Genomic DNA, 6,000 nt, shown 5'->3' with positions numbered 1-6,000 from the left:
CTGTGCAAGTGGTAGGGAGGAACAAAAGGCTCTCATAGGGGAAAAAAAAAGAGTTAAGCCAGACTTAGACTCTGACATGCTAAGGAGTTATTGCTCCTACACGAGAGGCCACGGCCAGCTGGAGGGATGTCAGCTGCCAACACGCTCACACTTTGTCCACTGCAAACAGGAGATGCAGCTCCTATTCTCAATGAAGCGAGGTCTGATGCTGCTGTGTCTGAGTCCTCCTGACTCCTTCTGTTTGTGTCTTCAGGTTAGCAGTGAACCTGTCCAGTTTCACCCTGCAATGTTCTCCCACACCAGACTTTCGGCTCAACCTCAGGTGAAAAGAAAAGTTATTCTTAGTAATAATTTCAACATGCAGGAATTAATAGTGATACCACTGGTTTTGTCACACCTTTTATTACATTAGGAAAAAGAAATATCCTGACTTTATATTGAAAAAGCTTTAACTTGCTGTTCTAGTACAGGCTTCTCTGCATATATCCTTTTTTTCAGCTAGAAAGAAAAATCTTTTCAAAAGATCACAAGTACTTCCTATTCTTACAGTTTTACAGCCAGGAAACTTTTACAGTCTCACAACTTAAACAAAACCCAAACGTGTTACATAAGGTGTTATTGAGTTGAGATGACAAAAGGGAAGAGAGAATTGAAATGTCCTTCCTCCTCACCACGCACCTCTCTCCGCTGCTCCTTACTTCTCTTTGTGAGGATAACCATGCTGGAACTATTTGTTCCTGCAATTTTCTGGAATGAAAGAGCTGGGGCACTGGCTGTCACCTCCAGTTTCTCTGGCACGCTCTCTGATCCCCTTCGTCAAAATGGGTCAGTTCTAGCTCCATTAACCAGCAGTTAATTGTGCAGATTTTTAATGCTGTGGGCACTTTGGGGGTTTGGGAAAGGCATCTTTGGGGCCACTGCTTTATTGAGACACAAGGCAAAACTGCTTTTCAGCTACTGGAAAACGGACACATGCAAAATAGTGGACATCCCAATGTTAATTGCTTTACCATAATTTCTTCACTGCTTTTGATCTTCTGTCTCTCTGATGGAGCTTGGGCTTCTCTCTCTCCTGCATGCTCTGCATTCCCTCACACAGGACGAGACTGTTCAGTATGAGTGCCAACAAGGCTTTCTCATGAGACAGCTCACAACTCCTTAACACAAGGCCCTTCATCAAGGTGGCTCCTGGTCAATATTGCCAGGACAGAGCCCACCACCATACAATTTATTCTGAGTTACCTGCTTCCTGAAGCACCAACCACCCAAACCATTTTACTGTGAGTGATAGCCATGTGCTTTTCCGAAGGCACTTCGTTTGAAGAGACAGCCACCAAGAACGTAAGGACCCATGCAGTTAATCCTCTTCCTCATGCTGTCTTCCAAGGGCTTCTGGCACAGGGATTCAAAAGCCATCAGAGGTGATGGACTGGAGTTTGAATTTTGGTGTGCAAGTTGTCCCGCGTACACAGCGGTGCTGGCAGGTTCACCATAGTACTGATGCCTCTGAGGGAGAAAGGACTGCAGAATATTCTGTCTTATTTGGAACAGGGTTGCAGAATATTCTGCAGACCCATGTAGCCCCTGAAGGATGTACCTCACTAGTTTGGATTGGTACTAGCCATAACAGATACGTCAGACAAAAATAACATATGCTTCTGTGTATCTGCATAGTTTTTCACTGGGCGGTTTCAGATTTTCAAATTTATTTAGCAAGGTTATCTAAAGGGCAAAGGCCCCCAATGTTCCACATGGCCCAGAAGGTGCTCTGCTGACCTCAGTGACAGGGGTTGGAACTGCATGACTTTAAGCTCCCTTCCCTCACTCTGTGATTGTATGATCCCGTAACACTACGGCAGCAGGATGTAACGCCTTCACACCCAGGTGGTTCAGCATCGCACCGCACAGTGGCTCATTGTAAAAGCAAAGGCCAGGACGGTATTTAGGAATGCCCCCTGAGCTGGTGCAGGGCAGAAGGGAGGGGAGGTGGCCGAGGGGCCAGGGCTGAGGGGGCCGAGGGGCCAGGGCTGAGGGGGCCGAGGGGCCAGGGCTCCGGGACCGAGGCGTCGCGAGGCGCCACATGCCCGGCAGGCCCCGGGCCGCGCGGGGAAGGGGCCGCGGGCGGGGCGGGCCCTGCGGAGGGGCCGGAGCGGAGCGGAGCGAGGGCCGGGCGAGGGGCGGGGAAGGGCCGTGGCGGCGGCTCGATTGAATCGCTCCGCGGCTCCTCCCAGAGGCGGCCCGGCGGCTGTCGCTGGGGGCCGCGGGTCTGTGTTTCCCCTGGGGACAGCGAGAGACCCGCTCCCCCCCACCGCCATCGCCTCCCGCCGCCGGGGCTGCGCGGCGGCCGCTGCCCCGCAGGGATCCTCTCTCGCTGCTCCTCCTCTTTCTCCTTCACCCTCTCCCCCCACCTTCACCCCCCGGCTGAGTTCATTCACTGGGATTGGTTTCAAATGACGCCATCGCTTTATTTTTATACCAATGACCTCATCCCAGCAGCTTGAAGTTTACTGACCAGCAAAACTCTTTTCTCTCGCTCGTTTCTCTCCTTGTGCCTGCTCTTCCCGTGTGTTTGTCGTCGTTTCGGTCATTCTGGGAATCTGATGCTTTAAAGAAACAAAACAAAAATACCCAAACAAACAAAAAGACCATACACACACACAAAAACCCCCAGCCCCCCAAACTTTTTCCGTCCTCCCGAGCTTTTTGGTGTGTGTGTCCCCCTCATCACTGTCCCCTTTTAATTTTTTCAAGCCATCTTGGGAGGGAGGGGGGAAGGAGAGGGAAAAGAGAGCTCCAAAGCTCCAAATGTTTCCTTTTTCTGCTCCTCTCCACTCCCACCTTCACGCTTCCCACTCTTAAAAAAAAAAAAAAAAAAAAAAAAAAAAAAAAAAAAAGAATATATTTTTTTCTTTTCTAATTTTTAAAATTGCTGGGGCTTGGTTGTTGTTTTTTGGGTGCGATTTTTTTTTTTCCCTCCTTATTGAAGAAGAAGGAAAAAGAGGAGCTTTCCCAGCGACTGGAAGGAGACAAAGTTGTTTCGGGCGGCAGCGGCGAGGCTGGTGGGCAATTACTTTTATCCTTGCCGAGGGGACAGGCTGACAGACTGACAGGGGTGACACAGTAAGTGCCGGAGCAGCGCAGGGACCCCCGGCCCGGCGCTGCCCCGTGGAAGCCAAGCCGGGAGGGGGGCGAGGGGCGCGGGGGGAAGGGGAGGCCGGGCCGGGCCGGGCCGGGCCGGGCTGGGCGGGGAGGAGGAGGAGGAGGGAGGTGAGCGAGAGGCGGGCGGCGGGAGCCCTCCCTCTCTCCTCCCGCATGCCCTTCCCCGCCGCCCCCTCACCTCCGGAGGAGAGCGCCCGCAGTGGACAGGTCGCTGCCCCGGGCCGGGCGTGCTCCGGCCGCCTCCGCAGGTGGTAAGAACAGGGGCCGGAGGGAGGGGGAACGGCACAGGCACCGCAGGCACCGGCGGCCGCCCCGCGCTGCCCTCCCTACCTGCTGCCGGCACCCCGCTGCCCGCGGCGGCTCCTGCCTCGCGTCCCTTCCTTCCCGTCCTCCCGACATCCACCTGCCTCTCCCCGTGCGGGGAGGAAGCCGGGCGCCGCCGGAGCGCGGGGCGGGAGCAGGCGCCGCTGGGAGAAGCGATGGGAAGGAGCCCGCGGGCTGCCCCGCGGGGGGCTCGGCGCTGCCCGTGAGCCGCGGCGTGCGCGGCTGCCCTGCTAAACTTAGCCCGGAGCGCTGGCTGCGAGCGGGCTGCGTAAAATGGTCGGGGATGCTTTAAAGCCTCGGAGGGCTCCCGAAGAAATGTTGAAGTTCTGCGTTCGACTTGGAAAACGTTTAAATTGAGGCGGCTGACAAAATGGAGGGCTGCCGCGGCGTCCAGGAGGGAGGCAAATTGCAAATTGTTAACCTGGCATCGCGCTCGCCTGAGCTCCCGGCCCGGGGCCTGACAGATCCCCGCTCCCGGCTTTGTCCCCCCCGGCCCGGGATGCGGGGCTGAGCGCGCATCACCAGGTGTATGGGATGTGCCTATTGCCGAGTCTGACCAATGGCAGGATTTTTCAGCGGCCAAAAAACATTTGGTTAGATGTCAGATGAGAAGCTGGGATTTTTTAAATTATTATTTTATTTTTAAAATTTTTTTTTAAGAAAACCCAGGAGAGTTTACTTTCTTTTACTGTCGTTTCAGCTGGTTGAAATATAAAATCGATTTCTTTGTTTTTCTTTCAAATGAAGGGTGTAGTCATAGCGAGCTGTATTGTCTGACATATGACTAACTTTTTTTGTTCAAACATTCAGTGTTTGAACCCAGCAGAATAAATAGATCTGTGCTAGTTTTGAGACTTAAAAGCAGATTAAACTGTTTCTCTTTGCAAGGATGTGTGTTGGGGTTCTTAAAAGAGAAAACCCCAGCCAAAACCCCAGAATGATTTTGTAATCCTTGCTCTGAGATTCATGCTATTCCTGGCAGTGTGTGGTTTGGTAGATACAGAGTTTACAAAGTCACAACTGACCAAACAGGAGTTGGTTTAGACTCTTGTGTTTTGAGGGGAGGTGGAAAAATAGTAAGTCTTAATTACTTTTTATGGTGTTCATCCCACTGCCCATTGGAGATTGAAACATTCATCACAGTTGTTTATGTTGGTTGTCTGGGAGTTTCTGCTTGAATGTGGAGCAAAGTATGCAACAGGGAGGTGTACATGTATTTTTAGCTTTCATTTTTAATTACAAAAGATACAGAGAATAGTGATATTCACAAGCAAATCTTGCATTTACTGAGTATGCTTATTAATATTTTGAGGATGGAATCTATAAGAAATATCTGAGTTGTAGTAAGTTCCAGTTGTTATGCTTTTTTAATACACTAGTGCTTTAGTAAATCTTAATACACAATTTAAAAGTCCCTTTTTAAATGAACAAATATGTAAAAGCAGCAGAGAAGGTGTCAGTTCCTGTGCTAGAGACAGTAGCTTCAAAATGCTGTAGGGTTTAATACATGTGGAAAGGTCCAGAAAAACAAAACAAGCATTTAAAAATGTAACATATTGTATAAACATACCTGAGAACATTCCTGCTCCAGTAGCTCTGCTTTTGTTAGCTACCTAAGCAGATGTAATGGAACAAAATCACACCAGAAAAACTTCTGTAGAAGATAGTGAGCTCGGTTATCTTTGTTTTTATAAAAAGGCGCGCTCTTCTTTCAGCAAAGACAGCTGGCTGGGCAGGGGTGTTTGCTTCTAGCTTGGCCAGGCCATAGGGACAATATCAGCAGAAGCTGTGCAGGAATGTGTTAAATGGATTTTGCTGGGAGCTCTGTCTCCCAGGCCAGCCCCGGCAGGGTGCCAGCCCTCAACCCATGGGAGGAGTTGTGGTTGTATCTGCCATGTGCCTGTGCACCTTCCTTGGCAAATCAACTCTTCCCTGGGAGCTCTGTGCTGCTGCTCACAGGGGAAGTGAAGTCATACGGAGTCACTGAAAACTGGATGTGAGATGGGCCAGTCACTCTTCTGCCTATCAGATAAGAGATTCATGTAGGCCTTCCAAAGCCCTCAGGGGCTAAATTCAGGCTCTCTTCTGGGCCTTCATAAGAAATGTCAAATAGTCAAGGTAGATGTTGATTTCTGTTACTTGCATTTATCTTCAGGTGAGCTCTGCTCCAAAGTGTTGGGCAGTAAGAGGGGTGTGCAGGGTGAGGGCTTTGCTCCGTCACCTGGGTTTTTAAAGTTCAATGCCATAATCCTCACACTGATTCAGCAATATTCACTGTTTTCAAAATACAGTTAAGCTAAGAAATACAGTAAGTACAGCTGAAGCATTTTTATCCCCCCAAGAAAAAGGAGGCAGCAGGATGATAGCTTTCACTTTATACTATGTCGGCTGAATTTTCTAGGACTTTTTTTTGTTTTTTCTTTCTGTAGAAGCAGTCAGGAAAGCACCATGGATATTCTTCAAGTGCTGACAGTTCTTAATAGCCAGATGGCATAGAGTAGTTACTGTCAAAGGATG

The 6,000-nt window shown here is 50.1% G+C and overlaps 1 protein-coding gene and 1 long non-coding RNA gene across 6 annotated transcripts in view; one reads left to right on the top strand and one right to left on the bottom strand.

Annotated features, from left to right (window-relative positions):
- Nucleotides 1-367: 367 nt before the first annotated feature.
- On the bottom strand, nt 368-3,656 carry LOC125325607. Of its 2 annotated transcripts, none has more exons than XR_007203433.1 (3): nt 3,490-3,656; nt 2,513-2,603; nt 368-1,504 (listed from the first exon to the last, which is right to left on the bottom strand). It is a non-coding gene; the product is annotated as an uncharacterized LOC125325607 (long non-coding RNA). The 2 variants fall into 2 exon arrangements; XR_007203434.1 differs by lacking the exon at nt 3,490-3,656 and adding an exon at nt 3,338-3,482.
- The window catches only part of DUSP16 (dual specificity phosphatase 16), a 64,033-nt gene continuing 60,962 nt past the window's right edge, over nt 2,930-6,000 (top strand). For 2 of the 4 annotated variants that reach the window (XM_048302763.1, XM_048302759.1), the window contains exon 1: nt 3,278-3,410. The gene's annotated coding sequence lies outside the window, so the exon portion shown is untranslated. Of the gene's footprint in view, nt 3,121-3,277; nt 3,411-6,000 lie in introns of those variants that run through there. The other 2 variants (XM_048302761.1, XM_048302760.1) reach the window with 2 other exon arrangements.

The sequence above is a fragment of the Corvus hawaiiensis genome, chromosome 4 (assembly GCF_020740725.1).
Source record: "Corvus hawaiiensis isolate bCorHaw1 chromosome 4, bCorHaw1.pri.cur, whole genome shotgun sequence".
Classification (NCBI taxonomy): domain Eukaryota; kingdom Metazoa; phylum Chordata; class Aves; order Passeriformes; family Corvidae; genus Corvus; species Corvus hawaiiensis.
The sequence above is the reverse complement of the archived record's forward strand: the minus strand, read 5'-3'. Positions and strand labels throughout refer to the sequence as shown.